This window comes from Pimephales promelas, chromosome 8 (assembly GCF_988280905.1).
Source record: "Pimephales promelas chromosome 8, fPimPro1.hap1.1, whole genome shotgun sequence".
Taxonomy (NCBI): Eukaryota; Metazoa; Chordata; class Actinopteri; order Cypriniformes; family Leuciscidae; genus Pimephales; species Pimephales promelas.
This window is the reverse complement of record NC_142776.1, coordinates 22,161,627-22,187,085: the sequence shown is the minus strand read 5'-3', so window position 1 is coordinate 22,187,085 and position 25,459 is coordinate 22,161,627. Positions and strand designations below refer to the sequence as shown.

At 39.2% G+C, this 25,459-nt stretch overlaps 69 non-coding genes across 69 annotated transcripts; all 69 read left to right on the top strand.

The window, feature by feature from the left end:
* Positions 1-302: 302 nt before the first annotated feature.
* trnaa-cgc (transfer RNA alanine (anticodon CGC)) lies at positions 303-374 on the top strand. The gene has a single exon. It is a non-coding gene; the product is annotated as a tRNA-Ala (tRNA).
* Positions 375-628: 254 nt separating this feature from the next.
* On the top strand, positions 629-700 carry trnaa-cgc (transfer RNA alanine (anticodon CGC)). Its single transcript has one exon. It is a non-coding gene; the product is annotated as a tRNA-Ala (tRNA).
* A 145-nt stretch (positions 701-845) lies between these two features.
* trnaa-ugc (transfer RNA alanine (anticodon UGC)) lies at positions 846-917 on the top strand. The gene has a single exon. It is a non-coding gene; the product is annotated as a tRNA-Ala (tRNA).
* Positions 918-1,277: 360 nt separating this feature from the next.
* Positions 1,278-1,349, top strand: trnaa-cgc (transfer RNA alanine (anticodon CGC)). Its single transcript has one exon. It is a non-coding gene; the product is annotated as a tRNA-Ala (tRNA).
* Positions 1,350-1,633: 284 nt separating this feature from the next.
* Positions 1,634-1,705, top strand: trnaa-ugc (transfer RNA alanine (anticodon UGC)). The gene has a single exon. It is a non-coding gene; the product is annotated as a tRNA-Ala (tRNA).
* Positions 1,706-1,914: 209 nt separating this feature from the next.
* Positions 1,915-1,986, top strand: trnaa-ugc (transfer RNA alanine (anticodon UGC)). Its single transcript has one exon. It is a non-coding gene; the product is annotated as a tRNA-Ala (tRNA).
* A 254-nt stretch (positions 1,987-2,240) lies between these two features.
* On the top strand, positions 2,241-2,312 carry trnaa-ugc (transfer RNA alanine (anticodon UGC)). Its single transcript has one exon. It is a non-coding gene; the product is annotated as a tRNA-Ala (tRNA).
* Positions 2,313-2,627: 315 nt separating this feature from the next.
* On the top strand, positions 2,628-2,699 carry trnaa-ugc (transfer RNA alanine (anticodon UGC)). The gene has a single exon. It is a non-coding gene; the product is annotated as a tRNA-Ala (tRNA).
* A 254-nt stretch (positions 2,700-2,953) lies between these two features.
* On the top strand, positions 2,954-3,025 carry trnaa-cgc (transfer RNA alanine (anticodon CGC)). The gene has a single exon. It is a non-coding gene; the product is annotated as a tRNA-Ala (tRNA).
* Positions 3,026-3,170: 145 nt separating this feature from the next.
* trnaa-ugc (transfer RNA alanine (anticodon UGC)) lies at positions 3,171-3,242 on the top strand. Its single transcript has one exon. It is a non-coding gene; the product is annotated as a tRNA-Ala (tRNA).
* A 360-nt stretch (positions 3,243-3,602) lies between these two features.
* Positions 3,603-3,674, top strand: trnaa-cgc (transfer RNA alanine (anticodon CGC)). Its single transcript has one exon. It is a non-coding gene; the product is annotated as a tRNA-Ala (tRNA).
* Positions 3,675-3,958: 284 nt separating this feature from the next.
* Positions 3,959-4,030, top strand: trnaa-ugc (transfer RNA alanine (anticodon UGC)). The gene has a single exon. It is a non-coding gene; the product is annotated as a tRNA-Ala (tRNA).
* A 209-nt stretch (positions 4,031-4,239) lies between these two features.
* trnaa-ugc (transfer RNA alanine (anticodon UGC)) lies at positions 4,240-4,311 on the top strand. Its single transcript has one exon. It is a non-coding gene; the product is annotated as a tRNA-Ala (tRNA).
* Positions 4,312-4,565: 254 nt separating this feature from the next.
* trnaa-ugc (transfer RNA alanine (anticodon UGC)) lies at positions 4,566-4,637 on the top strand. The gene has a single exon. It is a non-coding gene; the product is annotated as a tRNA-Ala (tRNA).
* Positions 4,638-4,952: 315 nt separating this feature from the next.
* Positions 4,953-5,024, top strand: trnaa-ugc (transfer RNA alanine (anticodon UGC)). Its single transcript has one exon. It is a non-coding gene; the product is annotated as a tRNA-Ala (tRNA).
* A 679-nt stretch (positions 5,025-5,703) lies between these two features.
* Positions 5,704-5,775, top strand: trnaa-cgc (transfer RNA alanine (anticodon CGC)). Its single transcript has one exon. It is a non-coding gene; the product is annotated as a tRNA-Ala (tRNA).
* A 286-nt stretch (positions 5,776-6,061) lies between these two features.
* trnaa-ugc (transfer RNA alanine (anticodon UGC)) lies at positions 6,062-6,133 on the top strand. The gene has a single exon. It is a non-coding gene; the product is annotated as a tRNA-Ala (tRNA).
* A 254-nt stretch (positions 6,134-6,387) lies between these two features.
* Positions 6,388-6,459, top strand: trnaa-ugc (transfer RNA alanine (anticodon UGC)). Its single transcript has one exon. It is a non-coding gene; the product is annotated as a tRNA-Ala (tRNA).
* A 360-nt stretch (positions 6,460-6,819) lies between these two features.
* trnaa-cgc (transfer RNA alanine (anticodon CGC)) lies at positions 6,820-6,891 on the top strand. Its single transcript has one exon. It is a non-coding gene; the product is annotated as a tRNA-Ala (tRNA).
* A 315-nt stretch (positions 6,892-7,206) lies between these two features.
* On the top strand, positions 7,207-7,278 carry trnaa-ugc (transfer RNA alanine (anticodon UGC)). The gene has a single exon. It is a non-coding gene; the product is annotated as a tRNA-Ala (tRNA).
* Positions 7,279-7,638: 360 nt separating this feature from the next.
* On the top strand, positions 7,639-7,710 carry trnaa-cgc (transfer RNA alanine (anticodon CGC)). The gene has a single exon. It is a non-coding gene; the product is annotated as a tRNA-Ala (tRNA).
* Positions 7,711-7,996: 286 nt separating this feature from the next.
* trnaa-ugc (transfer RNA alanine (anticodon UGC)) lies at positions 7,997-8,068 on the top strand. The gene has a single exon. It is a non-coding gene; the product is annotated as a tRNA-Ala (tRNA).
* A 254-nt stretch (positions 8,069-8,322) lies between these two features.
* Positions 8,323-8,394, top strand: trnaa-ugc (transfer RNA alanine (anticodon UGC)). Its single transcript has one exon. It is a non-coding gene; the product is annotated as a tRNA-Ala (tRNA).
* A 360-nt stretch (positions 8,395-8,754) lies between these two features.
* Positions 8,755-8,826, top strand: trnaa-cgc (transfer RNA alanine (anticodon CGC)). Its single transcript has one exon. It is a non-coding gene; the product is annotated as a tRNA-Ala (tRNA).
* Positions 8,827-9,139: 313 nt separating this feature from the next.
* trnaa-ugc (transfer RNA alanine (anticodon UGC)) lies at positions 9,140-9,211 on the top strand. Its single transcript has one exon. It is a non-coding gene; the product is annotated as a tRNA-Ala (tRNA).
* Positions 9,212-9,661: 450 nt separating this feature from the next.
* Positions 9,662-9,733, top strand: trnaa-cgc (transfer RNA alanine (anticodon CGC)). Its single transcript has one exon. It is a non-coding gene; the product is annotated as a tRNA-Ala (tRNA).
* A 362-nt stretch (positions 9,734-10,095) lies between these two features.
* On the top strand, positions 10,096-10,167 carry trnaa-cgc (transfer RNA alanine (anticodon CGC)). Its single transcript has one exon. It is a non-coding gene; the product is annotated as a tRNA-Ala (tRNA).
* A 315-nt stretch (positions 10,168-10,482) lies between these two features.
* trnaa-ugc (transfer RNA alanine (anticodon UGC)) lies at positions 10,483-10,554 on the top strand. The gene has a single exon. It is a non-coding gene; the product is annotated as a tRNA-Ala (tRNA).
* Positions 10,555-10,808: 254 nt separating this feature from the next.
* trnaa-ugc (transfer RNA alanine (anticodon UGC)) lies at positions 10,809-10,880 on the top strand. The gene has a single exon. It is a non-coding gene; the product is annotated as a tRNA-Ala (tRNA).
* A 315-nt stretch (positions 10,881-11,195) lies between these two features.
* Positions 11,196-11,267, top strand: trnaa-ugc (transfer RNA alanine (anticodon UGC)). The gene has a single exon. It is a non-coding gene; the product is annotated as a tRNA-Ala (tRNA).
* Positions 11,268-11,626: 359 nt separating this feature from the next.
* On the top strand, positions 11,627-11,698 carry trnaa-cgc (transfer RNA alanine (anticodon CGC)). Its single transcript has one exon. It is a non-coding gene; the product is annotated as a tRNA-Ala (tRNA).
* Positions 11,699-11,984: 286 nt separating this feature from the next.
* trnaa-ugc (transfer RNA alanine (anticodon UGC)) lies at positions 11,985-12,056 on the top strand. The gene has a single exon. It is a non-coding gene; the product is annotated as a tRNA-Ala (tRNA).
* Positions 12,057-12,310: 254 nt separating this feature from the next.
* trnaa-ugc (transfer RNA alanine (anticodon UGC)) lies at positions 12,311-12,382 on the top strand. Its single transcript has one exon. It is a non-coding gene; the product is annotated as a tRNA-Ala (tRNA).
* Positions 12,383-12,743: 361 nt separating this feature from the next.
* trnaa-cgc (transfer RNA alanine (anticodon CGC)) lies at positions 12,744-12,815 on the top strand. The gene has a single exon. It is a non-coding gene; the product is annotated as a tRNA-Ala (tRNA).
* A 315-nt stretch (positions 12,816-13,130) lies between these two features.
* Positions 13,131-13,202, top strand: trnaa-ugc (transfer RNA alanine (anticodon UGC)). Its single transcript has one exon. It is a non-coding gene; the product is annotated as a tRNA-Ala (tRNA).
* A 254-nt stretch (positions 13,203-13,456) lies between these two features.
* On the top strand, positions 13,457-13,528 carry trnaa-ugc (transfer RNA alanine (anticodon UGC)). Its single transcript has one exon. It is a non-coding gene; the product is annotated as a tRNA-Ala (tRNA).
* A 315-nt stretch (positions 13,529-13,843) lies between these two features.
* On the top strand, positions 13,844-13,915 carry trnaa-ugc (transfer RNA alanine (anticodon UGC)). Its single transcript has one exon. It is a non-coding gene; the product is annotated as a tRNA-Ala (tRNA).
* Positions 13,916-14,382: 467 nt separating this feature from the next.
* On the top strand, positions 14,383-14,454 carry trnaa-ugc (transfer RNA alanine (anticodon UGC)). Its single transcript has one exon. It is a non-coding gene; the product is annotated as a tRNA-Ala (tRNA).
* Positions 14,455-14,708: 254 nt separating this feature from the next.
* trnaa-cgc (transfer RNA alanine (anticodon CGC)) lies at positions 14,709-14,780 on the top strand. Its single transcript has one exon. It is a non-coding gene; the product is annotated as a tRNA-Ala (tRNA).
* Positions 14,781-14,925: 145 nt separating this feature from the next.
* trnaa-ugc (transfer RNA alanine (anticodon UGC)) lies at positions 14,926-14,997 on the top strand. The gene has a single exon. It is a non-coding gene; the product is annotated as a tRNA-Ala (tRNA).
* A 254-nt stretch (positions 14,998-15,251) lies between these two features.
* trnaa-ugc (transfer RNA alanine (anticodon UGC)) lies at positions 15,252-15,323 on the top strand. Its single transcript has one exon. It is a non-coding gene; the product is annotated as a tRNA-Ala (tRNA).
* A 255-nt stretch (positions 15,324-15,578) lies between these two features.
* trnaa-cgc (transfer RNA alanine (anticodon CGC)) lies at positions 15,579-15,650 on the top strand. The gene has a single exon. It is a non-coding gene; the product is annotated as a tRNA-Ala (tRNA).
* Positions 15,651-15,965: 315 nt separating this feature from the next.
* On the top strand, positions 15,966-16,037 carry trnaa-ugc (transfer RNA alanine (anticodon UGC)). The gene has a single exon. It is a non-coding gene; the product is annotated as a tRNA-Ala (tRNA).
* Positions 16,038-16,617: 580 nt separating this feature from the next.
* trnaa-cgc (transfer RNA alanine (anticodon CGC)) lies at positions 16,618-16,689 on the top strand. Its single transcript has one exon. It is a non-coding gene; the product is annotated as a tRNA-Ala (tRNA).
* Positions 16,690-17,008: 319 nt separating this feature from the next.
* Positions 17,009-17,080, top strand: trnaa-ugc (transfer RNA alanine (anticodon UGC)). The gene has a single exon. It is a non-coding gene; the product is annotated as a tRNA-Ala (tRNA).
* A 254-nt stretch (positions 17,081-17,334) lies between these two features.
* Positions 17,335-17,406, top strand: trnaa-cgc (transfer RNA alanine (anticodon CGC)). The gene has a single exon. It is a non-coding gene; the product is annotated as a tRNA-Ala (tRNA).
* Positions 17,407-17,551: 145 nt separating this feature from the next.
* Positions 17,552-17,623, top strand: trnaa-ugc (transfer RNA alanine (anticodon UGC)). Its single transcript has one exon. It is a non-coding gene; the product is annotated as a tRNA-Ala (tRNA).
* A 254-nt stretch (positions 17,624-17,877) lies between these two features.
* trnaa-cgc (transfer RNA alanine (anticodon CGC)) lies at positions 17,878-17,949 on the top strand. The gene has a single exon. It is a non-coding gene; the product is annotated as a tRNA-Ala (tRNA).
* A 145-nt stretch (positions 17,950-18,094) lies between these two features.
* On the top strand, positions 18,095-18,166 carry trnaa-ugc (transfer RNA alanine (anticodon UGC)). Its single transcript has one exon. It is a non-coding gene; the product is annotated as a tRNA-Ala (tRNA).
* A 254-nt stretch (positions 18,167-18,420) lies between these two features.
* Positions 18,421-18,492, top strand: trnaa-ugc (transfer RNA alanine (anticodon UGC)). Its single transcript has one exon. It is a non-coding gene; the product is annotated as a tRNA-Ala (tRNA).
* Positions 18,493-18,747: 255 nt separating this feature from the next.
* Positions 18,748-18,819, top strand: trnaa-ugc (transfer RNA alanine (anticodon UGC)). Its single transcript has one exon. It is a non-coding gene; the product is annotated as a tRNA-Ala (tRNA).
* A 255-nt stretch (positions 18,820-19,074) lies between these two features.
* trnaa-cgc (transfer RNA alanine (anticodon CGC)) lies at positions 19,075-19,146 on the top strand. Its single transcript has one exon. It is a non-coding gene; the product is annotated as a tRNA-Ala (tRNA).
* A 315-nt stretch (positions 19,147-19,461) lies between these two features.
* Positions 19,462-19,533, top strand: trnaa-ugc (transfer RNA alanine (anticodon UGC)). The gene has a single exon. It is a non-coding gene; the product is annotated as a tRNA-Ala (tRNA).
* Positions 19,534-19,787: 254 nt separating this feature from the next.
* On the top strand, positions 19,788-19,859 carry trnaa-cgc (transfer RNA alanine (anticodon CGC)). The gene has a single exon. It is a non-coding gene; the product is annotated as a tRNA-Ala (tRNA).
* A 145-nt stretch (positions 19,860-20,004) lies between these two features.
* On the top strand, positions 20,005-20,076 carry trnaa-ugc (transfer RNA alanine (anticodon UGC)). Its single transcript has one exon. It is a non-coding gene; the product is annotated as a tRNA-Ala (tRNA).
* Positions 20,077-20,544: 468 nt separating this feature from the next.
* trnaa-cgc (transfer RNA alanine (anticodon CGC)) lies at positions 20,545-20,616 on the top strand. Its single transcript has one exon. It is a non-coding gene; the product is annotated as a tRNA-Ala (tRNA).
* A 315-nt stretch (positions 20,617-20,931) lies between these two features.
* trnaa-ugc (transfer RNA alanine (anticodon UGC)) lies at positions 20,932-21,003 on the top strand. Its single transcript has one exon. It is a non-coding gene; the product is annotated as a tRNA-Ala (tRNA).
* A 254-nt stretch (positions 21,004-21,257) lies between these two features.
* On the top strand, positions 21,258-21,329 carry trnaa-cgc (transfer RNA alanine (anticodon CGC)). The gene has a single exon. It is a non-coding gene; the product is annotated as a tRNA-Ala (tRNA).
* Positions 21,330-21,474: 145 nt separating this feature from the next.
* trnaa-ugc (transfer RNA alanine (anticodon UGC)) lies at positions 21,475-21,546 on the top strand. The gene has a single exon. It is a non-coding gene; the product is annotated as a tRNA-Ala (tRNA).
* A 1,028-nt stretch (positions 21,547-22,574) lies between these two features.
* On the top strand, positions 22,575-22,646 carry trnaa-cgc (transfer RNA alanine (anticodon CGC)). Its single transcript has one exon. It is a non-coding gene; the product is annotated as a tRNA-Ala (tRNA).
* Positions 22,647-22,791: 145 nt separating this feature from the next.
* trnaa-ugc (transfer RNA alanine (anticodon UGC)) lies at positions 22,792-22,863 on the top strand. Its single transcript has one exon. It is a non-coding gene; the product is annotated as a tRNA-Ala (tRNA).
* Positions 22,864-23,117: 254 nt separating this feature from the next.
* trnaa-ugc (transfer RNA alanine (anticodon UGC)) lies at positions 23,118-23,189 on the top strand. Its single transcript has one exon. It is a non-coding gene; the product is annotated as a tRNA-Ala (tRNA).
* Positions 23,190-23,444: 255 nt separating this feature from the next.
* On the top strand, positions 23,445-23,516 carry trnaa-cgc (transfer RNA alanine (anticodon CGC)). The gene has a single exon. It is a non-coding gene; the product is annotated as a tRNA-Ala (tRNA).
* Positions 23,517-23,831: 315 nt separating this feature from the next.
* trnaa-ugc (transfer RNA alanine (anticodon UGC)) lies at positions 23,832-23,903 on the top strand. Its single transcript has one exon. It is a non-coding gene; the product is annotated as a tRNA-Ala (tRNA).
* Positions 23,904-24,157: 254 nt separating this feature from the next.
* trnaa-cgc (transfer RNA alanine (anticodon CGC)) lies at positions 24,158-24,229 on the top strand. The gene has a single exon. It is a non-coding gene; the product is annotated as a tRNA-Ala (tRNA).
* A 145-nt stretch (positions 24,230-24,374) lies between these two features.
* trnaa-ugc (transfer RNA alanine (anticodon UGC)) lies at positions 24,375-24,446 on the top strand. Its single transcript has one exon. It is a non-coding gene; the product is annotated as a tRNA-Ala (tRNA).
* Positions 24,447-24,808: 362 nt separating this feature from the next.
* Positions 24,809-24,880, top strand: trnaa-ugc (transfer RNA alanine (anticodon UGC)). The gene has a single exon. It is a non-coding gene; the product is annotated as a tRNA-Ala (tRNA).
* A 254-nt stretch (positions 24,881-25,134) lies between these two features.
* trnaa-cgc (transfer RNA alanine (anticodon CGC)) lies at positions 25,135-25,206 on the top strand. The gene has a single exon. It is a non-coding gene; the product is annotated as a tRNA-Ala (tRNA).
* A 145-nt stretch (positions 25,207-25,351) lies between these two features.
* trnaa-ugc (transfer RNA alanine (anticodon UGC)) lies at positions 25,352-25,423 on the top strand. The gene has a single exon. It is a non-coding gene; the product is annotated as a tRNA-Ala (tRNA).
* Positions 25,424-25,459: the final 36 nt, after the last annotated feature.

Genomic DNA, 25,459 nt, shown 5'->3' with positions numbered 1-25,459 from the left:
AATGTTGATCTTTCCAACACTTGCTTTGCTTGTTTCTTTAACAGCAACTCCTTCGCATGTATTAGGTCGTGGGTTCAATCCTCAGCATCTCCAAGCAATGTTGATCTTTCCAACACTTGCTTTGCTTGTTTCTTAAACCTCAATGCTAGAGCGCATGCTTCGGAACTTTCCAATACTTGCTTTGTTTGTGTCTTGAACCTCAAAATCACATTTCTATGCATTCCAGCTTTGACCTTAATAAACGGTAAATTTTAAATTAAAGGCACATCTAGGTAAGTAAAAGAACAAGCTTAATGACAAGAGGGGATGTAGCTCAGTGGTAGAGCGCATGCTTTGCATGTATGAGGTCCTGGGTTCAATCCCCAGCATCTCCAAGCAATGTTGATCTTTCCAACACTTGCTTCACTTGTTTTTAAACTCAGTGGTTGACCAAATCCTTCGCATGTATTAGGTCGTTGGTTCAATCCTCAGCATCTCCAAGCAATGTGTAATTGTCAAGTACTTTCTTTACTTTTGACTTGAACCTCAAAATTACTTTTGTATGCATTCCAGTTTTGACTTTTATAAACGAAAAAATTTGATATAAAGGCACATCTAGGTAAATAACAGAACACACTGGTCACAAAGAGGGGATGTAGCTCAGTGGTAGAGCGCATGCTTCGCATGTATGAGGTCCTGGGTTCAATCCCCAGCATCTCCAAGCAATTTGGAGCTTACCAATACTTGTTTTGTGTCTTGAACCTCAAAGTCACATTTCTATGCATTCCAGCTTTGACCTTAATAAATGGTAAATTTTGATTTAAAGGCACATCTAGGTAAGTAACAGAACAAACTTATCTTTAAGAGGGGATGTAGCTCAGTGGTAGAGCGCATGCTTTGCATGTATGAGGTCCTGGGTTCAATCCCCAGCATCTCCAAGCAATGTTGATCTTTCCAACACTTGCTTTGCTTGTTTCTTTAACTCAGTGGTACAGCAAATCCTTCGCATGTATTAGGTCGTGGGTTCAATCCCCAGCATCTCCAAGCAATGTTGATCTTTCCAACACTTGCTTTACTTGTTTTGAAACTCAGTGGTAGAGCAAATCCTTCGCATGTATTAGGTCGTTGGTTCAATCCTCAGCATCTCCAAGCAATGTGTAATTGTCAAGTACTTTCTTTACTTTTGACTTGAACCTCAAAATTACTTTTGCATGCATTCCAGTTTTGACTTTTATAAACGAAAAAATTTGATATAAAGGCACATCTAGGTAAATAACAGAACACACTGGTCTCAAAGAGGGGATGTAGCTCAGTGGTAGAGCGCATGCTTCGCATGTATGAGGTCCTGGGTTCAATCCCCAGCATCTCCAAGCAATTTGGAGCTTACCAATACTTGTTTTGTCTTGAACCTCATAGTCACATTTCAATGCATTCCAGCTTTGACCTTAATAAACGGTAAATTTTAAATTAAAGTTTTAAAATTAAAGTTTTAAATTAAATTAAATTAAAGTTTTAAAATTAAAGTTTTAAACTTGTTTTGTGTCTTGAACCTCATAGTCACATTTCTATGCATTCCAGCTTTGACCTTAATAAACGGTAAATTTTAAATTAAAAGCACATCTAGGTAAGTAAAAGAACAAGCTTAATGACAAGAGGGGATGTAGCTCAGTGGTAGAGCGCATGCTTTGCATGTATGAGGTCCTGGGTTCAATCCCCAGCGTCTCCAAGCAATGTTGATCTTTCCAACACTTGCTTTGCTTGTTTCTTAAACCTCAATGCTAGAGCGCATGCTTCGGAACTTTCCAATACTTGCTTTGTTTGTGTCTTGAACCTCAAAATCACATTTCTATGCATTCCAGCTTTGACCTTAATAAACGGTAAATTTTAAATTAAAGGCACATCTAGGTAAGTAAAAGAACAAGCTTAATGACAAGAGGGGATGTAGCTCAGTGGTAGAGCGCATGCTTTGCATGTATGAGGTCCTGGGTTCAATCCCCAGCATCTCCAAGCAATGTTGATGTTTCCAACACTTGCTTTACTTGTTTTTAAACTCAGTGGTAGACCAAATCCTTCGCATGTATTAGGTCGTTGGTTCAAACCTCAGCATCTCCAAGCAATGTGTAATTGTCAAGTACTTTCTTTACTTTTGACTTGAACCTCAAAATTACTTTTGAATGCATTCCAGTTTTGACTTTTATAAACGAAAAAATTTGATATAAAGGCACATCTAGGTAAATAACAGAACAAGCTTATCTTCAAGAGGGGATGTAGCTCAGTGGTAGAGCGCATGCTTTGCATGTATGAGGTCCTGGGTTCAATCCCCAGCATCTCCAAGCAATGTTGATCTTTCCAACACTTGCTTTGCTTGTTTCTTTAACTCAGTGGTACAGCAAATCCTTCGCATGTATTAGGTCGTGGGTTCAATCCTCAGCATCTCCAAGCAATGTTGATCTTTCCAACACTTGCTTTGCTTGTTTCTTAAACCTCAATGCTAGAGCGCATGCTTCGGAACTTTCCAATACTTGCTTTGTTTGTGTCTTGAACCTCAAAATCACATTTCTATGCATTCCAGCTTTGACCTTAATAAACGGTAAATTTTAAATTAAAGGCACATCTAGGTAACTAAAAGAACAAGCTTGATGACAAGAGGGGATGTAGCTCAGTGGTAGAGCGCATGCTTTGCATGTATGAGGTCCTGGGTTCAATCCCCAGCATCTCCAAGCAATGTTGATCTTTCCAACACTTGCTTCACTTGTTTTTAAACTCAGTGGTAGACCAAATCCTTCGCATGTATTAGGTCGTTGGTTCAATCCTCAGCATCTCCAAGCAATGTGTAATTGTCAAGTACTTTCTTTACTTTTGACTTGAACCTCAAAATTACTTTTGTATGCATTCCAGTTTTGACTTTTATAAACGAAAAAATTTGATATAAAGGCACATCTAGGTAAATAACAGAACACACTGGTCACAAAGAGGGGATGTAGCTCAGTGGTAGAGCGCATGCTTCGCATGTATGAGGTCCTGGGTTCAATCCCCAGCATCTCCAAGCAATTTGGAGCTTACCAATACTTGTTTTGTGTCTTGAACCTCAAAGTCACATTTCTATGCATTCCAGCTTTGACCTTAATAAATGGTAAATTTTGATTTAAAGGCACATCTAGGTAAGTAACAGAACAAACTTATCTTTAAGAGGGGATGTAGCTCAGTGGTAGAGCGCATGCTTTGCATGTATGAGGTCCTGGGTTCAATCCCCAGCATCTCCAAGCAATGTTGATCTTTCCAACACTTGCTTTGCTTGTTTCTTTAACTCAGTGGTACAGCAAATCCTTCGCATGTATTAGGTCGTGGGTTCAATCCCCAGCATCTCCAAGCAATGTTGATCTTTCCAACACTTGCTTTACTTGTTTTGAAACTCAGTGGTAGAGCAAATCCTTCGCATGTATTAGGTCGTTGGTTCAATCCTCAGCATCTCCAAGCAATGTGTAATTGTCAAGTACTTTCTTTACTTTTGACTTGAACCTCAAAATTACTTTTGCATGCATTCCAGTTTTGACTTTTATAAACGAAAAAATTTGATATAAAGGCACATCTAGGTAAATAACAGAACACACTGGTCTCAAAGAGGGGATGTAGCTCAGTGGTAGAGCGCATGCTTCGCATGTATGAGGTCCTGGGTTCAATCCCCAGCATCTCCAAGCAATTTGGAGCTTACCAATACTTGTTTTGTCTTGAACCTCATAGTCACATTTCTATGCATTCCAGCTTTGACCTTAATAAACGGTAAATTTTAAATTAAAGTTTTAAAATTAAAGTTTTAAATTAAATTAAATTAAAGTTTTAAAATTAAAGTTTTAAACTTGTTTTGTGTCTTGAACCTCATAGTCACATTTCTATGCATTCCAGCTTTGACCTTAATAAACGGTAAATTTTAAATTAAAAGCACATCTAGGTAAGTAAAAGAACAAGCTTAATGACAAGAGGGGATGTAGCTCAGTGGTAGAGCGCATGCTTTGCATGTATGAGGTCCTGGGTTCAATCCCCAGCGTCTCCAAGCAATGTTGATCTTTCCAACACTTGCTTTGCTTGTTTCTTAAACCTCAATGCTAGAGCGCATGCTTCGGAACTTTCCAATACTTGCTTTGTTTGTGTCTTGAACCTCAAAATCACATTTCTATGCATTCCAGCTTTGACCTTAATAAACGGTAAATTTTAAATTAAAGGCACATCTAGGTAAGTAAAAGAACAAGCTTAATGACAAGAGGGGATGTAGCTCAGTGGTAGAGCGCATGCTTTGCATGTATGAGGTCCTGGGTTCAATCCCCAGCATCTCCAAGCAATGTTGATCTTTCCAACACTTGCTTTACTTGTTTTTAAACTCAGTGGTAGACCAAATCCTTCGCATGTATTAGGTCGTTGGTTCAAACCTCAGCATCTCCAAGCAATGTGTAATTGTCAAGTACTTTCTTTACTTTTGACTTGAACCTCAAAATTACTTTTGAATGCATTCCAGTTTTGACTTTTATAAACGAAAAAATTTGATATAAAGGCACATCTAGGTAAATAACAGAACAAGCTTATCTTCAAGAGGGGATGTAGCTCAGTGGTAGAGCGCATGCTTTGCATGTATGAGGTCCTGGGTTCAATCCCCAGCATCTCCAAGCAATGTTGATCTTTCCAACACTTGCTTTGCTTGTTTCTTTAACTCAGTGGTACAGCAAATCCTTCGCATGTATTAGGTCGTGGGTTCAATCCTCAGCATCTCCAAGCAATGTTGATCTTTCCAACACTTGCTTTGCTTGTTTCTTAAACCTCAATGCTAGAGCGCATGCTTCGGAACTTTCCAATACTTGCTTTGTTTGTGTCTTGAACCTCAAAATCACATTTCTATGCATTCCAGCTTTGACCTTAATAAACGGTAAATTTTAAATTAAAGGCACATCTAGGTAACTAAAAGAACAAGCTTGATGACAAGAGGGGATGTAGCTCAGTGGTAGAGCGCATGCTTTGCATGTATGAGGTCCTGGGTTCAATCCCCAGCATCTCCAAGCAATGTTGATCTTTCCAACACTTGCTTCACTTGTTTTTAAACTCAGTGGTAGACCAAATCCTTCGCATGTATTAGGTCGTTGGTTCAATCCTCAGCATCTCCAAGCAATGTGTAATTGTCAAGTACTTTCTTTACTTTTGACTTGAACCTCAAAATTACTTTTGTATGCATTCCAGTTTTGACTTTTATAAACGAAAAAATTTGATATAAAGGCACATCTAGGTAAATAACAGAACAAGCTTATCTTCAAGAGGGGATGTAGCTCAGTGGTAGAGCGCATGCTTTGCATGTATGGGTTCAATCCCCAGCATCTCCAAGCAATGTTGATCTTTCCAACACTTGCTTTGCTTGTTTCTTTAACTCAGTGGTACAGCAAATCCTTCGCATGTATTAGGTCGTGGGTTCAATCCCCAGCATCTCCAAGCAATGTTGATCTTTCCAACACTTGCTTTACTTGTTTTTAAACTCAGTGGTAGACCAAATCCTTCGCATGTATTAGGTCGTTGGTTCAATCCTTAGCATCTCCAAGCAATGTGGAATTGTCAAGTACTTTCTTTACTTTTGACTTGAACCTCAAAATTACTTTTGTATGCATTCCAGTTTTGACTTTTATAAACGAAAAAAATTTGATATAAAGGCACATCTAGGTAAATAACAGAACACACTGGTCACAAAGAGGGGATGTAGCTCAGTGGTAGAGCGCATGCTTCGCATGTATGAGGTCCTGGGTTCAATCCCCAGCATCTCCAAGCAATTTGGAGCTTACCAATTCTTGTTTTGTGTCTTGAACCTCATAGTCACATTTCTATGCATTCCAGCTTTGACCTTAATAAACGGTAAATTTTAAATTAAAGTTTTAAAATTAAAGTTTTAAATTAAATTAAATTAAAGTTTTAAAATTAAAGTTTTAAACTTGTTTTGTGTCTTGAACCTCATAGTCACATTTCTATGCATTCCAGCTTTGACCTTAATAAACGGTAAATTTTAAATTAAAGGCACATCTAGGTAAGTAAAAGAACAAGCTTAATGACAAGAGGGGATGTAGCTCAGTGGTAGAGCGCATGCTTTGCATGTATGAGGTCCTGGGTTCAATCCCCAGCATCTCCAAGCAATGTTGATCTTTCCAACACTTGCTTTACTTGTTTTTAAACTCAGTGGTAGACCAAATCCTTCGCATGTATTAGGTCGTTGGTTCAAACCTCAGCATCTCCAAGCAATGTGTAATTGTCAAGTACTTTCTTTACTTTTGACTTGAACCTCAAAATTACTTTTGAATGCATTCCAGTTTTGACTTTTATAAACGAAAAAATTTGATATAAAGGCACATCTAGGTAAATAACAGAACAAGCTTATCTTCCAGAGGGGATGTAGCTCAGTGGTAGAGCGCATGCTTTGCATGTATGAGGTCCTGGGTTCAATCCCCAGCATCTCCAAGCAATGTTGATCTTTCCAACACTTGCTTGGCTTGTTTCTTTAACTCAGTGGTACAGCAAATCCTTCGCATGTATTAGGTCGTGGGTTCAATCCCCAGCATCTCCAAGCAATGTTGATCTTTCCAACACTTGCTTTACTTGTTTTTAAACTCAGTGGTAGACCAAATCCTTCGCATGTATTAGGTCGTTGGTTCAATCCTTAGCATCTCCAAGCAATGTGGAATTGTCAAGTACTTTCTTTACTTTTGACTTGAACCTCAAAATTACTTTTGTATGCATTCCAGTTTTGACTTTTATAAACGAAAAAATTTGATATAAAGGCACATCTAGGTAAATAACAGAACACACTGGTGACAAAGAGGGGATGTAGCTCAGTGGTAGAGCGCATGCTTCGCATGTATGAGGTCCTGGGTTCAATCCCCAGCATCTCCAAGCAATGTTGATCTTTCCAACACTTGCTTTGCTTGTTTCTTTAACTCAGTGTTACAGCAAATCCTTCGCATGTATTAGGTCGTGGGTTCAATCCTCAGCATCTCCAAGCAATGTTGATCTTTCCAACACTTGCTTTGCTTGTTTCTTAAACCTCAATGCTAGAGCGCATGCTTCGGAACTTTCCAATACTTGCTTTGTTTGTGTCTTGAACCTCAAAATCACATTTCTATGCATTCCAGCTTTGACCTTAATAAACGGTAAATTTTAAATTAAAGGCAAATCTAGGTAAGTAAAAGAACAAGCTTAATGACAAGAGGGGATGTAGCTCAGTGGTAGAGCGCATGCTTTGCATGTATGAGGTCCTGGGTTCAATCCCCAGCATCTCCAAGCAATGTTGATCTTTCCAACACTTGCTTTGCTTGTTTCTTTAACTCAGTGGTACAGCAAATCCTTCGCATGTATTAGGTCGTGGGTTCAATCCCCAGCATCTCCAAGCAATGTTGATCTTTCCAACACTTGCTTTACTTGTTTTGAAACTCAGTGGTAGAGCAAATCCTTCGCATGTATTAGGTCGTTGGTTCAATCCTCAGCATCTCCAAGCAATGTGTAATTGTCAAGTACTTTCTTTACTTTTGACTTGAACCTCAAAATTACTTTTGTATGCATTCCAGTTTTGACTTTTATAAACGAACAAATTTGATATAAAGGCACATCTAGGTAAATAACAGAACACACTGGTCACAAAGAGGGGATGTAGCTCAGTGGTAGAGCGCATGCTTCGCATGTATGAGGTCCTGGGTTCAATCCCCAGCATCTCCAAGCAATTTGGAGCTTACCAATTCTTGTTTTGTGTCTTGAACCTCATAGTCACATTTCTATGCATTCCAGCTTTGACCTTAATAAACGGTAAATTTTAAATTAAAGTTTTAAAATTAAAGTTTTAAATTAAATTAAATTAAAGTTTTAAAATTAAAGTTTTAAACTTGTTTTGTGTCTTGAACCTCATAGTCACATTTCTATGCATTCCAGCTTTGACCTTAATAAACGGTAAATTTTAAATTAAAGGCACATCTAGGTAAGTAAAAGAACAAGCTTAATGACAAGAGGGGATGTAGCTCAGTGGTAGAGCGCATGCTTTGCATGTATGAGGTCCTGGGTTCAATCCCCAGCATCTCCAAGCAATGTTGATCTTTCCAACACTTGCTTTACTTGTTTTTAAACTCAGTGGTAGACCAAATCCTTCGCATGTATTAGGTCGTTGGTTCAAACCTCAGCATCTCCAAGCAATGTGTAATTGTCAAGTACTTTCTTTACTTTTGACTTGAACCTCAAAATTACTTTTGAATGCATTCCAGTTTTGACTTTTATAAACGAAAAAATTTGATATAAAGGCACATCTAGGTAAATAACAGAACAAGCTTATCTTCCAGAGGGGATGTAGCTCAGTGGTAGAGCGCATGCTTTGCATGTATGAGGTCCTGGGTTCAATCCCCAGCATCTCCAAGCAATGTTGATCTTTCCAACACTTGCTTGGCTTGTTTCTTTAACTCAGTGGTACAGCAAATCCTTCGCATGTATTAGGTCGTGGGTTCAATCCCCAGCATCTCCAAGCAATGTTGATCTTTCCAACACTTGCTTTACTTGTTTTTAAACTCAGTGGTAGACCAAATCCTTCGCATGTATTAGGTCGTTGGTTCAATCCTTAGCATCTCCAAGCAATGTGGAATTGTCAAGTACTTTCTTTACTTTTGACTTGAACCTCAAAATTACTTTTGTATGCATTCCAGTTTTGACTTTTATAAACGAAAAAATTTGATATAAAGGCACATCTAGGTAAATAACAGAACACACTGGTGACAAAGAGGGGATGTAGCTCAGTGGTAGAGCGCATGCTTCGCATGTATGAGGTCCTGGGTTCAATCCCCAGCATCTCCAAGCAATGTTGATCTTTCCAACATGCTTTGCTTGTTTCTTTAACTCAGTGGTACAGCAAATCCTTCGCATGTATTAGGTCATGGGTTCAATCCTCAGCATCTCCAAGCAATGTTGATCTTTCCAACACTTGCTTTGCTTGTTTCTTAAACCTCAATGCTAGAGCGCATGCTTCGGAACTTTCCAATACTTGCTTTGTTTGTGTCTTGAACCTCAAAATCACATTTCTATGCATTCCAGCTTTGACCTTAATAAACGGTAAATTTTAAATTAAAGGCACATCTAGGTAAGTAAAAGAACAAGCTTAATGACAATAGGGGATGTAGCTCAGTGGTAGAGCGCATGCTTTGCATGTATGAGGTCCTGGGTTCAATCCCCAGCATCTCCAAGCAATGTTGATCTTTCCAAAACTTGCTTCACTTGTTTTTAAACTCAGTGGTAGACCAAATCCTTCGCATGTATTAGGTCGTTGGTTCAATCCTCAGCATCTCCAAGCAATGTGTAATTGTCAAGTACTTTCTTTACTTTTGACTTGAACCTCAAAATTACTTTTGTATGCATTCCAGTTTTGACTTTTATAAACGAAAAAATTTGATATAAAGGCACATCTAGGTAAATAACAGAACACACTGGTCACAAAGAGGGGATGTAGCTCAGTGGTAGAGCGCATGCTTCGCATGTATGAGGTCCTGGGTTCAATTCCAAGCAACCAGTACTTGTTTTGTGTCTTGAACCTCATAGTCACATTTCTATGCATTCCAGCTTTGACCTTAATAAACAGTACATTTTAAATTAAAGGCACATCTAGGTAAGTAAAAGAACAAGCTTAATGACAAGAGGGGATGTAGCTCAGTGGTAGAGCGCATGCTTCGCATGTATGAGGTCCTGGGTTCAATCCCCAGCATCTCCAAGCAATGTTGATCTTTCCAACACTTGCTTTGCTTGTTTCTTTAACTCAGTGGTACAGCAAATCCTTCGCATGTATTAGGTCGTGCGTTCAATCCCCAGCATCTCCAAGCAATGTTGATCTTTCCAACACTTGCTTTACTTGTTTTTAAACTCAGTGGTAGACCAAATCCTTCGCATGTATTAGGTCGTTGGTTCAATCCTCAGCATCTCCAAGCAATGTGGAATTGTCAAGTACTTTCTTTACTTTTGACTTGAACCTCAAAATTACTTTTGTATGCATTCCAGTTTTGACTTTTATAAACGAAAAAAAATTTGATATAAAGGCACATCTAGGTAAATAACAGAACACACCGGTCACAAAGAGGGGATGTAGCTCAGTGGTAGAGCGCATGCTTCGCATGTATGAGGTCCTGGGTTCAATCCCCAGCATCTCCAAGCAATGTTGATCTTTCCAACACTTGCTTTGCTTGTTTCTTTAACTCAGTGGTACAGCAAATCCTTCGCATGTATTAGGTCGTGGGTTCAATCCTCAGCATCTCCAAGCAATGTTGATCTTTCCAACACTTGCTTTGCTTGTTTCTTAAACCTCAATGCTAGAGCGCATGCTTCGGAACTTTCCAATACTTGCTTTGTTTGTGTCTTGAACCTCAAAATCACATTTCTATGCATTCCAGCTTTGACCTTAATAAACGGTAAATTTTAAATTAAAGGCACATCTAGGTAAGTAAAAGAACAAGCTTAATGACAATAGGGGATGTAGCTCAGTGGTAGAGCGCATGCTTTGCATGTATGAGGTCCTGGGTTCAATCCCCAGCATCTCCAAGCAATGTTGATCTTTCCAACACTTGCTTCACTTGTTTTTAAACTCAGTGGTAGACCAAATCCTTCGCATGTATTAGGTCGTTGGTTCAATCCTCAGCATCTCCAAGCAATGTGTAATTGTCAAGTACTTTCTTTACTTTTGACTTGAACCTCAAAATTACTTTTGTATGCATTCCAGTTTTGACTTTTATAAACGAAAAAATTTGATATAAAGGCACATCTAGGTAAATAACAGAACAAGCTTATCTTCAAGAGGGGATGTAGCTCAGTGGTAGAGCGCATGCTTTGCATGTATGAGGTCCTGGGTTCAATCCCCAGCATCTCCAAGCAATGTTGATCTTTCCAACACTTGCTTTGCTTGTTTCTTTAACTCAGTGGTACAGCAAATCCTTCGCATGTATTAGGTCGTGGGTTCAATCCTCAGCATCTCCAAGCAATGTTGATCTTTCCAACACTTGCTTTGCTTGTTTCTTAAACCTCAATGCTAGAGCGCATGCTTCGGAACTTTCCAATACTTGCTTTGTTTGTGTCTTGAACCTCAAAATCACATTTCTATGCATTCCAGCTTTGACCTTAATAAACGGTAAATTTTAAATTAAAGGCACATCTAGGTAACTAAAAGAACAAGCTTGATGACAAGAGGGGATGTAGCTCAGTGGTAGAGCGCATGCTTTGCATGTATGAGGTCCTGGGTTCAATCCCCAGCATCTCCAAGCAATGTTGATCTTTCCAACACTTGCTTCACTTGTTTTTAAACTCAGTGGTAGACCAAATCCTTCGCATGTATTAGGTCGTTGGTTCAATCCCCAGCATCTCCAAGCAATGTTGATCTTTCCAACACTTGCTTTACTTGTTTTGAAACTCAGTGGTAGAGCAAATCCTTCGCATGTATTAGGTCGTTGGTTCAATCCTCAGCATCTCCAAGCAATGTGTAATTGTCAAGTACTTTCTTTACTTTTGACTTGAACCTCAAAATTACTTTTGTATGCATTCCAGTTTTGACTTTTATAAACGAACAAATTTGATATAAAGGCACATCTAGGTAAATAACAGAACACACTGGTCACAAAGAGGGGATGTAGCTCAGTGGTAGAGCGCATGCTTCGCATGTATGAGGTCCTGGGTTCAATCCCCAGCATCTCCAAGCAATTTGGAGCTTACCAATTCTTGTTTTGTGTCTTGAACCTCATAGTCACATTTCTATGCATTCCAGCTTTGACCTTAATAAACGGTAAATTTTAAATTAAAGTTTTAAAATTAAAGTTTTAAATTAAATTAAATTAAAGTTTTAAAATTAAAGTTTTAAACTTGTTTTGTGTCTTGAACCTCATAGTCACATTTCTATGCATTCCAGCTTTGACCTTAATAAACGGTAAATTTTAAATTAAAGGCACATCTAGGTAAGTAAAAGAACAAGCTTAATGACAAGAGGGGATGTAGCTCAGTGGTAGAGCGCATGCTTTGCATGTATGAGGTCCTGGGTTCAATCCCCAGCATCTCCAAGCAATGTTGATCTTTCCAACACTTCCTTTACTTGTTTTTAAACTCAGTGGTAGACCAAATCCTTCGCATGTATTAGGTCGTTGGTTCAAACCTCAGCATCTCCAAGCAATGTGTAATTGTCAAGTACTTTCTTTACTTTTGACTTGAACCTCAAAATTACTTTTGAATGCATTCCAGTTTTGACTTTTATAAACGAAAAAATTTGATATAAAGGCACATCTAGGTAAATAACAGAACAAGCTTATCTTCCAGAGGGGATGTAGCTCAGTGGTAGAGCGCATGCTTTGCATGTATGAGGTCCTGGGTTCAATCCCCAGCATCTCCAAGCAATGTTGATCTTTCCAACACTTGCTTGGCTTGTTTCTTTAACTCAGTGGTACAGCAAATCCTTCGCATGTATTAGGTCGTGGGTTCAATCCCCAGCATCTCCAAGCAATGTTGATCTTTCCAACACTTGCTTTACTTGTTTTTAAACTCAGTGGTAGACCAAATCCTTCGCATGTATTAGGTCGTTGGTTCAATCCTTAGCATCTCCAAGCAATGTGGAATTGTCAAGTACTTTCTTTACTTTTGACTTGAACCTCAAAATTACTTTTGTATGCATTCCAGTTTTGACTTTTATAAACGAAAAAAATTTGATATAAAGGCACATCTAGGTAAATAACAGAACACACTGGTCACAAAGAGGGGATGTAGCTCAGTGGTAGAGCGCATGCTTCGCATGTATGAGGTCCTGGGTTCAATCCCCAGCATCTCCAAGCAATGTTGATCTTTCCAACACTTGCTTTGCTTGTTTCTTTAACTCAGTGGTACAGCAAATCCTTCGCATGTATTAGGTCATGGGTTCAATCCTCAGCATCTCCAAGCAATGTTGATCTTTCCAACACTTGCTTTGCTTGTTTCTTAAACCTCAATGCTAGAGCGCATGCTTCGGAACTTTCCAATACTTGCTTTGTTTGTGTCTTGAACCTCAAAATCACATTTCTATGCATTCCAGCTTTGACCTTAATAAACGGTAAATTTTAAATTAAAGGCACATCTAGGTAAGTAAAAGAACAAGCTTAATGACAATAGGGGATGTAGCTCAGTGGTAGAGCGCATGCTTTGCATGTATGAGGTCCTGGGTTCAATCCCCAGCATCTCCAAGCAATGTTGATCTTTCCAAAACTTGCTTCACTTGTTTTTAAACTCAGTGGTAGACCAAATCCTTCGCATGTATTAGGTCGTTGGTTCAATCCACAGCATCTCCAAGCAATGTGTAATTGTCAAGTACTTTCTTTACTTTTGACTTGAACCTCAAAATTACTTTTGTATGCATTCCAGTTTTGACTTTTATAAACGAAAAAATTTGATATAAAGGCACATCTAGGTAAATAACAGAACAAGCTTATCTTCAAGAGGGGATGTAGCTCAGTGGTAGAGCGCATGCTTTGCATGTATGAGGTCCTGGGTTCAATCCCCAGCATTTCCAAGCAATGTTGATCTTTCCAACACTTGCTTTGCTTGTTTCTTTAACTCAGTGGTACAGCAAATCCTTCGCATGTATTAGGTCGTGGGTTCAATCCCCAGCATCTCCAAGCAATGTTGATCTTTCCAACACTTGCTTTGCTTGTTTCTTAAACCTCAATGCTAGAGCGCATGCTTCGGAACTTTCCAATACTTGCTTTGTTTGTGTCTTGAACCTCAAAATCACATTTCTATGCATTCCAGCTTTGACCTTAATAAACGGTAAATTTTAAATTAAAGGCACATCTAGGTAAGTAAAAGAACAAGCTTAATGACAAGAGGGGATGTAGCTCAGTGGTAGAGCGCATGTTTTGCATGTATGAGGTCCTGGGTTCAATCCCCAGCATCTCCAAGCAATGTTGATCTTTCCAACACTTGCTTTAATTGTTTTTAAACTCAGTGGTAGACCAAATCCTTCGCATGTATTAGGTCGTGGGTTCAATCCCCAGCATCTCCAAGCAATGTTGATCTTTCCATCACTTGCCTTGCTTGTTTCTTAAACCTCAGTGGTAGAGCACATGCTTAGCATGTATTAGGTCCTGGGTTTAATCCCAATTATCTCCAAGCAATGTTGATCTTTCCAACACTTGCTTTGCTTGTTTCTTTAACTCAGTGGTACAGCAAATCCTTCGCATGTATTAGGTCGTGGGTTCAATCCTCAGCATCTCCAAGCAATGTTGATCTTTCCAACACTTGCTTTGTTTGTGTCTTGAACCTCAAAATCACATTTCTATGCATTCCAGCTTTGACCTTAATAAACGGTACATTTTAATTTAAAGGCACATCTAGGTAAGTAACAGAACAAACTTATCTTTAAGAGGGGATGTAGCTCAGTGGTAGAGCGCATGCTTTGCATGTATGAGGTCCTGGGTTCAATCCCCAGCATCTCCAAGCAATGTTGATCTTTCAAGCACTTTCTTTACTTGTTTTGAAACTCAGTGGTAGAGCAAATCCTTCGCATGTATTAGGTCGTTGGTTCAATCCTCAGCATCTCCAAGCAATGTGTAATTGTCAAGTACTTTCTTTACTTTTGACTTGAACCTCAAAATTACTTTTGTATGCATTCCAGTTTTGACTTTTATAAACGAAAAAAATTGATATAAAGGCACATCTAGGTAAATAACAGAACACACTGGTCACAAAGAGGGGATGTAGCTCAGTGGTAGAGCGCATGCTTCGCATGTATGAGGTCCTGGGTTCAATCCCCAGCATCTCCAAGCAATTTGGAGCTTACCAATACTTGTTTTGTGTCTTGAACCTCATAGTCACATTTCTATGCATTCCAGCTTTGACCTTAATAAACGGTAAATTTTAAATTAAAGGCACATCTAGGTAACTAAAAGAACAAGCTTAATGACAAGAGGGGATGTAGCTCAGTGGTAGAGCGCATGCTTTGCATGTATGAGGTCCTGGGTTCAATCCCCAGCATCTCCAAGCAATGTTGATCTTTCCAACACTTGCTTTACTTGTTTTTAAACTCAGTGGTAGACCAAATCCTTCGCATGTATTAGGTCGTTGGTTCAATCCTCAGCATCTCCAAGCAATGTGTAATTGTCAAGTACTTTCTTTACTTTTGACTTGAACCTCAAAATTACTTTTGTATGCATTCCAGTTTTGACGTTTATAAACGAAAAAATTTGATATAAAGGCACATCTAGGTAAATAACAGAACAAGCTTATCTTCAAGAGGGGATGTAGCTCAGTGGTAGAGCGCATGCTTTGCATGTATGAGGTCCTGGGTTCAATCCCCAGCATCTCCAAGCAATGTTGATCTTTCCAACACTTGCTTTACTTGTTTTTAAACTCAGTGGTAGACCAAATCCTTCGCATGTATTAGGTCGTTGGTTCAATCCTCAGCATCTCCAAGCAATGTGGAATTGTCAAGTACTTTCTTTACTTTTGACTTGAACCTCAAAATTCCTTTTGTATGCATTCCAGTTTTGACTTTTATAAACGAAAAAAATTTGATATAAAGGCACATCTAGGTAAATAACAGAACACACTGGTCACAAAGAGGGGATGTAGCTCAGTGGTAGAGCGCATGCTTCGCATGTATGAGGTCCTGGGTTCAATCCCCAGCATCTCCAAGCAATGTTGATCTTTCCAACACTTGCTTTGCTTGTTTCTTTAACTCAGTGGTACAGCAAATCCTTCGCATGTATTAGGTCGTGGGTTCAATCCTCAGCATCTCCAAGCAATGTTGATCTTTCCAACACTTGCTTTGCTTGTTTCTTAAACCTCAATGCTAGAGCGCATGCTTCGGAACTTTCCAATACTTGCTTTGTTTGTGTCTTGAACCTCAAAATCACATTTCTATGCATTCCAGCTTTGACCTTAATAAACGGTAAATTTTAAATTAAAGGCACATCTAGGTAAGTAAAAGAACAAGCTTAATGACAAGAGGGGATGTAGCTCAGTGGTAGAGCGCATGCTTTGCATGTATGAGGTCCTGGGTTCAATCCCCAGCATCTCCAAGCAATGTTGATCTTTCCAATACTTGCTTCACTTGTTTTTAAACTCAGTGGTAGACCAAATCCTTCGCATGTATTAGGTCGTTGGTTCAATCCTCAGCATCTCCAAGCAATGTGGAATTGTCAAGTACTTTCTTTACTTTTGACTTGAACCTCAAAATTACTTTTGTATGCATTCCAGTTTTGACTTTTATAAACGAAAAAAATTGATATAAAGGCACATCTAGGTAAATAACAGAACAAGCTTATCTTCAAGAGGGGATGTAGCTCAGTGGTAGAGCGCATGCTTTGCTGTATGAGGTCCTGGGTTCAATCCCCAGCATCTCCAAGCAATGCTGATCTTTCCAACACTTGCTTTGCTTGTTTCTTTAACTCAGTGGTACAGCAAATCCTTCGCATGTATTAGGTCGTGGGTTCAATCCTCAGCATCTCCAAGCAATGTGTAATTGTCAAGTACTTTCTTTACTTTTGACTTGAACCTCAAAATTACTTTTGTATGCATTCCAGTTTTGACTTTTATAAACGAAAAAATTTGATATAAAGGCACATCTAGGTAAATAACAGAACACACTGGTCACAAAGAGGGGATATAGCTCAGTGGTAGAGCGCATGCTTCGCATGTATGAGGTCCTGGGTTCAATCCCCAGCATCTCCAAGCAATTTGGAGCTTACCAATACTTATTTTGTGTCTTGAACCTCAAAGTCACATTTCTATGCATTCCAGCTTTGACCTTAATAAACGGTAAATTTTAAATTAAAGGCACATCTAGGTAAGTAACAGAACAAGCTTAACTTCAAGAGGAGATGAAGCTCAGTGGTAGAGCGCATGCTTCGGAACTTTCCAATACTTGCTTTGTTTGTGTCTTGAACCTCAAAATCACATTTCTATGCATTCCAGCTTTGACCTTAATAAACGGTAAATTTTAAATTAAAGGCACATCTAGGTAAGTAAAAGAACAAGCTTAATGACAAGAGGGGATGTAGCTCAGTGGTAGAGCGCATGCTTTGCATGTATCAGGTCGTGGGTTCAATCCCCAGCATCTCCAAGCAATGTTGATCTTTCCAACACTTGCTTTACTTGTTTTTAAACTCAGTGGTAGACCAAATCCTTCGCATGTATTAGGTCGTTGGTTCAATCCTCAGCATCTCCAAGCAATGTGTAATTGTCAAGTACTTTCTTTACTTTTGACTTGAACCTCAAAATTACTTTTGTATGCATTCCAGTTTTGACTTTTATAAACGAAAAAATTTGATATAAAGGCACATCTAGGTAAATAACAGAACACACTGGTCACAAAGAGGGGATGTAGCTCAGTGGTAGAGCGCATGCTTCGCATGTATGAGGTCCTGGGTTCAATCCCCAGCATCTCCAAGCAATTTGGAGCTTACCAATACTTGTTTTGTGTCTTGAACCTCATAGTCACATTTCTATGCATTCCAGCTTTGACCTTAATAAACGGTAAATTTTAAATTAAAGGCACATCTAGGTAACTAAAAGAACAAGCTTAATGACAAGAGGGGATGTAGCTCAGTGGTAGAGCGCATGCTTTGCATGTATGAGGTCCTGGGTTCAATCCCCAGCATCTCCAAGCAATGTTGATCTTTCCAACACTTGCTTTACTTGTTTTTAAACTCAGTGGTAGACCAAATCCTTCGCATGTATTAGGTCGTTGGTTCAATCCTCAGCATCTCCAAGCAATGTGTAATTGTCAAGTACTTTCTTTACTTTTGACTTGAACCTCAAAATTACTTTTGTATGCATTCCAGTTTTGACTTTTATAAACGAAAAAATTTGATATAAAGGCACATCTAGGTAAATAACAGAACACACTGGTCACAAAGAGGGGATGTAGCTCAGTGGTAGAGCGCATGCTTCGCATGTATGAGGTCCTGGGTTCAATCCCCAGCATCTCCAAGCAATTTGGAGCTTACCAATACTTGTTTTGTGTCTTGAACCTCATAGTCACATTTCTATGCATTCCAGCTTTGACCTTAATAAACGGTAAATTTTAAATTAAAGGCACATCTAGGTAACTAAAAGAACAAGCTTAATGACAAGAGGGGATGTAGCTCAGTGGTAGAGCGCATGCTTTGCATGTATGAGGTCCTGGGTTCAATCCCCAGCATCTCCAAGCAATGTTGATCTTTCCAACACTTGCTTTACTTGTTTTTAAACTCAGTGGTAGACCAAATCCTTCGCATGTATTAGGTCGTTGGTTCAATCCTCAGCATCTCCAAGCAATGTGTAATTGTCAAGTACTTTCTTTACTTTTGACTTGAACCTCAAAATTACTTTTGTATGCATTCCAGTTTTGACTTTTATAAACAAAAAAATTTGATATAAAGGCACATCTAGGTAAATAACAGAACAAGCTTATCTTCAAGAGGGGATGTAGCTCAGTGGTAGAGCGCATGCTTTGCATGTATGAGGTCCTGGGTTCAATCCCCAGCATCTCCAAGCAATGTTGATCTTTCCAACACTTGCTTTACTTGTTTTTAAACTCAGTGGTAGACCAAATCCTTCGCATGTATTAGGTCGTTGGTTCAATCCTCAGCATCTCCAAGCAATGTGTAATTGTCAAGTACTTTCTTTACTTTTGACTTGAACCTCAAAATTCCTTTTGTATGCATTCCAGTTTTGACTTTTATAAACGAAAAAAATTTGATATAAAGGCACATCTAGGTAAATAACAGAACACGCTTATCTTCAAGAGGGGATGTAGCTCAGTGGTAGAGCGCATGCTTTGCATGTATGAGGTCCTGGGTTCAATCCCCAGCATCTCCAAGCAATGCTGATCTTTCCAACACTTGCTTTGCTTGTTTCTTTAACTCAGTGGTACAGCAAATCCTTCGCATGTATTAGGTCGTGGGTTCAATCCTCAGCATCTCCAAGCAATGTGTAATTGTCAAGTACTTTCTTTACTTTTGACTTGAACCTCAAAATTACTTTTGTATGCATTCCAGTTTTGACTTTTATAAACGAAAAAATTTGATATAAAGGCACATCTAGGTAAATAACAGAACACACTGGTCACAAAGAGGGGATGTAGCTCAGTGGTAGAGCGCATGCTTCGCATGTATGAGGTCCTGGGTTCAATCCCCAGCATCTCCAAGCAATGTTGATCTTTCCAACACTTGCTTTGCTTGTTTCTTTAACTCAGTGGTACAGCAAATCCTTCGCATGTATTAGGTCGTGGGTTCAATCCTCAGCATCTCCAAGCAATGTTGATCTTTCCAACACTTGCTTTGCTTGTTTCTTAAACCTCAATGCTAGAGCGCATGCTTCGGAACTTTCCAATACTTGCTTTGTTTGTGTCTTGAACCTCAAAATCACATTTCTATGCATTCCAGCTTTGACCTTAATAAACGGTAAATTTTAAATTAAAGGCACATCTAGGTAAGTAAAAGAACAAGCTTAATGACAAGAGGGGATGTAGCTCAGTGGTAGAGCGCATGCTTTGCATGTATGAGGTCCTGGGTTCAATCCCCAGCTTCTCCAAGCAATGTTGATCTTTCCAACACTTGCTTCACTTGTTTTTAAACTCAGTGGTAGACCAAATCCTTCGCCTGTATTAGGTCGTTGGTTCAATCCTCAGCATCTCCAAGCAATGTGTAATTGTCAAGTACTTTCTTTACTTTTGACTTGAACCTCAAAATTACTTTTGTATGCATTCCAGTTTTGACTTTTATAAACGAAAAAATTTGATATAAAGGCACATCTAGGTAAATAACAGAACACACTGGTCACAAAGAGGGGATGTAGCTCAGTGGTAGAGCGCATGCTTCGCATGTATGAGGTCCTGGGTTCAATCCCCAGCATCTCCAAGCAATTTGGAGCTTACCAATACTTGTTTTGTGTCTTGAACCTCAAAGTCACATTTCTACGCATTCCAGCTTTGACCTTAATAACCTTTAAATTTTGATTTAAAGGCACATCTAGGTAAATAACAGAACAATCTGATCTTCAAGAGGGGATGTAGCTCAGTGGTAGAGCGCATGCTTTGCATGTATGAGGTCCTGGGTTCAATCCCCAGCATCTCCAAGCAATGTTGATCTTTCCATCACTTGCCTTGCTTGTTTCTTAAACCTCAGTGGTAGAGCACATGCTTAGCATGTATTAGGTCCTGGGTTTAATCCCAATTATCTCCAAGCAATGTTGATCTTTCCAACACTTGCTTTGCTTGTTTCTTTAACTCAGTGGTACAGCAAATCCTTCGCATGTATTAGGTCGTGGGTTCAATCCTCAGCATCTCCAAGCAATGTTGATCTTTCCAACACTTGCTTTGCTTGTTTCTTTAACTCAGTGGTACAGCAAATCCTTCGCATGTATTAGGTCGTGGGTTCAATCCTCAGCATCTCCAAGCAATGTGTAATTGTCAAGTACTTTCTTTACTTTTGACTTGAACCTCAAAATTACTTTTGTATGCATTCCAGTTTTGACTTTTATAAACGAAAAAATTTGATATAAAGGCACATCTAGGTAAATAACAGAACACACTGGTCACAAAGAGGGGATGTAGCTCAGTGGTAGAGCGCATGCTTCGCATGTATGAGGTCCTGGGTTCAATCCCCAGCATCTCCAAGCAATGTTGATCTTTCCAACACTTGCTTTGCTTGTTTCTTTAACTCAGTGGTACAGCAAATCCTTCGCATGTATTAGGTCGTGGGTTCAATCCTCAGCATCTCCAAGCAATGTTGATCTTTCCAACACTTGCTTTGCTTGTTTCTTAAACCTCAATGCTAGAGCGCATGCTTCGGAACTTTCCAATACTTGCTTTGTTTGTGTCTTGAACCTCAAAATCACATTTCTATGCATTCCAGCTTTGACCTTAATAAACGGTAAATTTTAAATTAAAGGCACATCTAGGTAAGTAAAAGAACAAGCTTAATGACAAGAGGGGATGTAGCTCAGTGGTAGAGCGCATGCTTTGCATGTATGAGGTCCTGGGTTCAATCCCCAGCTTCTCCAAGCAATGTTGATCTTTCCAACACTTGCTTCACTTGTTTTTAAACTCAGTGGTAGACCAAATCCTTCGCATGTATTAGGTCGTTGTTTCAATCCTCAGCATCTCCAAGCAATGTGTAATTGTCAAGTACTTTCTTTACTTTTGACTTGAACCTCAAAATTACTTTTGTATGCATTCCAGTTTTGACTTTTATAAACGAAAAAATTTGATATAAAGGCACATCTAGGTAAATAACAGAACACACTGGTCACAAAGAGGGGATGTAGCTCAGTGGTAGAGCGCATGCTTCGCATGTATGAGGTCCTGGGTTCAATCCCCAGCATCTCCAAGCAATTTGGAGCTTACCAATACTTGTTTTTTGTCTTGAACCTCAAAGTCACATTTCTACGCATTCCAGCTTTGACCTTAATAACCTTTAAATTTTGATTTAAAGGCACATCTAGGTAAATAACAGAACAATCTGATCTTCAAGAGGGGATGTAGCTCAGTGGTAGAGCGCATGCTTTGCATGTATGAGGTCCTGGGTTCAATCCCCAGCATCTCCAAGCAATGTTGATCTTTCCATCACTTGCCTTGCTTGTTTCTTAAACCTCAGTGGTAGAGCACATGCTTAGCATGTATTAGGTCCTGGGTTTAATCCCAATTATCTCCAAGCAATGTTGATCTTTCCAACACTTGCTTTGCTTGTTTCTTTAACTCAGTGGTACAGCAAATCCTTCGCATGTATTAGGTCGTGGGTTCAATCCTCAGCATCTCCAAGCAATGTTGATCTTTCCAACACTTGCTTTGCTTGTTTCTTTAACTCAGTGGTACAGCAAATCCTTCGCATGTATTAGGTCGTGGGTTCAATCCTCAGCATCTCCAAGCAATGTTGATCTTTCCAACACTTGCTTTGCTTGTTTCTTAAACCTCAATGCTAGAGCGCATGCTTCGGAACTTTCCAATACTTGCTTTGTTTGTGTCTTGAACCTCAAAATCACATTTCTATGCATTCCAGCTTTGACCTTAATAAACGGTAAATTTTAAATTAAAGGCACATCTAGGTAAGTAACAGAACAAGCTTAACTTCAAGAGGAGATGTAGCTCAGTGGTAGAGCGCATGCTTCGGAACTTTCCAATACTTGCTTTGTTTGTGTCTTGAACCTCAAAATCACATTTCTATGCATTCCAGCTTTGACCTTAATAAACGGTAAATTTTAAATTAAAGGCACATCTAGGTAAGTAAAAGAACAAGCTTAATGACAAGAGGGGATGTAGCTCAGTGGTAGAGCGCATTCTTTGCATGTATTAGGTCGTGGGTTCAATCCCCAGCATCTCCAAGCAATGTTGATCTTTCCAACACTTGCTTTACTTGTTTTTAAACTCAGTGGTAGACCAAATCCTTCGCATGTATTAGGTCGTTGGTTCAATCCTCAGCATCTCCAAGCAATGTGTAATTGTCAAGTACTTTCTTTACTTTTGACTTGAACCTCAAAATTACTTTTGTATGCATTCCAGTTTTGACTTTTATAAACGAAAAAATTTGATATAAAGGCACATCTAGGTAAATAACAGAACACACTGGTCACAAAGAGGGGATGTAGCTCAGTGGTAGAGCGCATGCTTCGCATGTATGAGGTCCTGGGTTCAATCCCCAGCATCTCCAAGCAATTTGGAGCTTACCAATACTTGTTTTGTGTCTTGAACCTCATAGTCACATTTCTATGCATTCCAGCTTTGACCTTAATAAACGGTAAATTTTAAATTAAAGGCACATCTAGGTAACTAAAAGAACAAGCTTAATTACAAGAGGGGATGTAGCTCAGTGGTAGAGCGCATGCTTTGCATGTATGAGGTCCTGGGTTCAATCCCCAGCATCTCCAAGCAATGTTGCTCTTTCCAACACTTGCTTTACTTGTTTTTAAACTCAGTGGTAGACCAAATCCTTCGCATGTATTAGGTCGTTGGTTCAATCCTCAGCATCTCCAAGCAATGTGTAATTGTCAAGTACTTTCTTTACTTTTGACTTGAACCTCAAAATTACTTTTGTATGCATTCCAGTTTTGACTTTTATAAACGAAAAAATTTGATATAAAGGCACATCTAGGTAAATAACAGAACAAGCTTATCTTCAAGAGGGGATGTAGCTCAGTGGTAGAGCGCATGCTTTGCATGTATGAGGTCCTGGGTTCAATCCCCAGCATCTCCAAGCAATGTTGATCTTTCCAACACTTGCTTTACTTGTTTTTAAACTCAGTGGTAGACCAAATCCTTCGCATGTATTAGGTCGTTGGTTCAATCCTCAGCATCTCCAAGCAATGTGGAATTGTCAAGTACTTTCTTTACTTTTGACTTGAACCTCAAAATTCCTTTTGTATGCATTCCAGTTTTGACTTTTATAAACGAAAAAAATTTGATATAAAGGCACATCTAGGTAAATAACAGAACACACTGGTCACAAAGAGGGGATGTAGCTCAGTGGTAGAGCGCATGCTTCGCATGTATGAGGTCCTGGGTTCAATCCCCAGCATCTCCAAGCAATGTTGATCTTTCCAACACTTGCTTTGCTTGTTTCTTTAACTCAGTGGTACAGCAAATCCTTCGCATGTATTAGGTCGTGGGTTCAATCCTCAGCATCTCCAAGCAATGTTAATCTTTCCAACACTTGCTTTGCTTGTTTCTTAAACCTCAATGCTAGAGCGCATGCTTCGGAACTTTCCAATACTTGCTTTGTTTGTGTCTTGAACCTCAAAATCACATTTCTATGCATTCCAGCTTTGACCTTAATAAACGGTAAATTTTAAATTAAAGGCACATCTAGGTAAGTAAAAGAACAAGCTTAATGACAAGAGGGGATGTAGCTCAGTGGTAGAGCGCATGCTTTGCATGTATGAGGTCCTGGGTTCAATCCCCAGCATCTCCAAGCAATGTTGATATTTCCAACACTTGCTTCACTTGTTTTTAAACTCAGTGGTAGACCAAATCCTTCGCATGTATTAGGTCGTTGGTTCAATCCTCAGCATCTCCAAGCAATGTGTAATTGTCAAGTACTTTCTTTACTTTTGACTTGAACCTCAAAATTACTTTTGTATGCATTCCAGTTTTGACTTTTATAAACGAAAAAATTTGATATAAAGGCACATCTAGGTAAATAACAGAACACACTGGTCACAAAGAGGGGATGTAGCTCAGTGGTAGAGCGCATGCTTCGCATGTATGAGGTCCTGGGTTCAATCCCCAGCATCTCCAAGCAATTTGGAGCTTACCAATACTTGTTTTGTGTCTTGAACCTCAAAGTCACATTTCTATGCATTCCAGCTTTGACCTTAATAAATGGTAAATTTTGATTTAAAGGCACATCTAGGTAAGTAACAGAACAAGCTTATCTTCAAGAGGGGATGTAGCTCAGTGGTAGAGCGCATGCTTTGCATGTATGAGGTCCTGGGTTCAATCCCCAGCATCTCCAAGCAATGTTGATCTTTCCATCACTTGCCTTGCTTGTTTCTTAAACCTCAGTGGTAGAGCACATGCTTAGCATGTATTAGGTCCTGGGTTTAATCCCAATTATCTCCAAGCAATGTTGATCTTTCCAACACTTGCTTTGCTTGTTTCTTTAACTCAGTGGTACAGCAAATCCTTCGCATGTATTAGGTCGTGGGTTCAATCCTCAGCATCTCCAAGCAATGTTGATCTTTCCAACACTTGCTTTGTTTGTGTCTTGAACCTCAAAATCACATTTCTATGCATTCCAGCTTTGACCTTAATAAACGGTACATTTTAATTTAAAGGCACATCTAGGTAAGAAACAGAACAAACTTATCTTTAGGAGGGGATGTAGCTCAGTGGTAGAGCGCATGCTTTGCATGTATGAGGTCCTGGGTTCAATCCCCAGCATCTCCAAGCAATGTTGATCTTTCAAGCACTTGCTTTACTTGTTTTGAAACTCAGTGGTAGAGCAAATCCTTCGGATGTATTAGGTCGTTGGTTCAATCCTCAGCATCTCCAAGCAATGTGTAATTGTCAAGTACTTTCTTTACTTTTGACTTGAACCTCAAAATTACTTTTGTATGCATTCCAGTTTTGACTTTTATAAACGAAAAAAATTTATATAAAGGCACATCTAGGTAAATAACAGAACACACTGGTCACAAAGAGGGGATGTAGCTCAGTGGTAGAGCGCATGCTTCGCATGTATGAGGTCCTGGGTTCAATCCCCAGCATCTCCAAGCAGTTTGGAGCTTACCAATACTTGTTTTGTGTCTTGAACCTCAAAATCACATTTCTACGCATTCCAGCTTTGACCTTAATAACCTTTAAATTTTGATTTAAAGGCACATCTAGGTAAATAACAGAACAATCTGATCTTCAAGAGGGGATGTAGCTCAGTGGTAGAGCGCATGCTTTGCATGTATGAGGTCCTGGGTTCAATCCCCAGCATCTCCAAGCAATGTTGATCTTTCCATCACTTGCCTTGCTTGT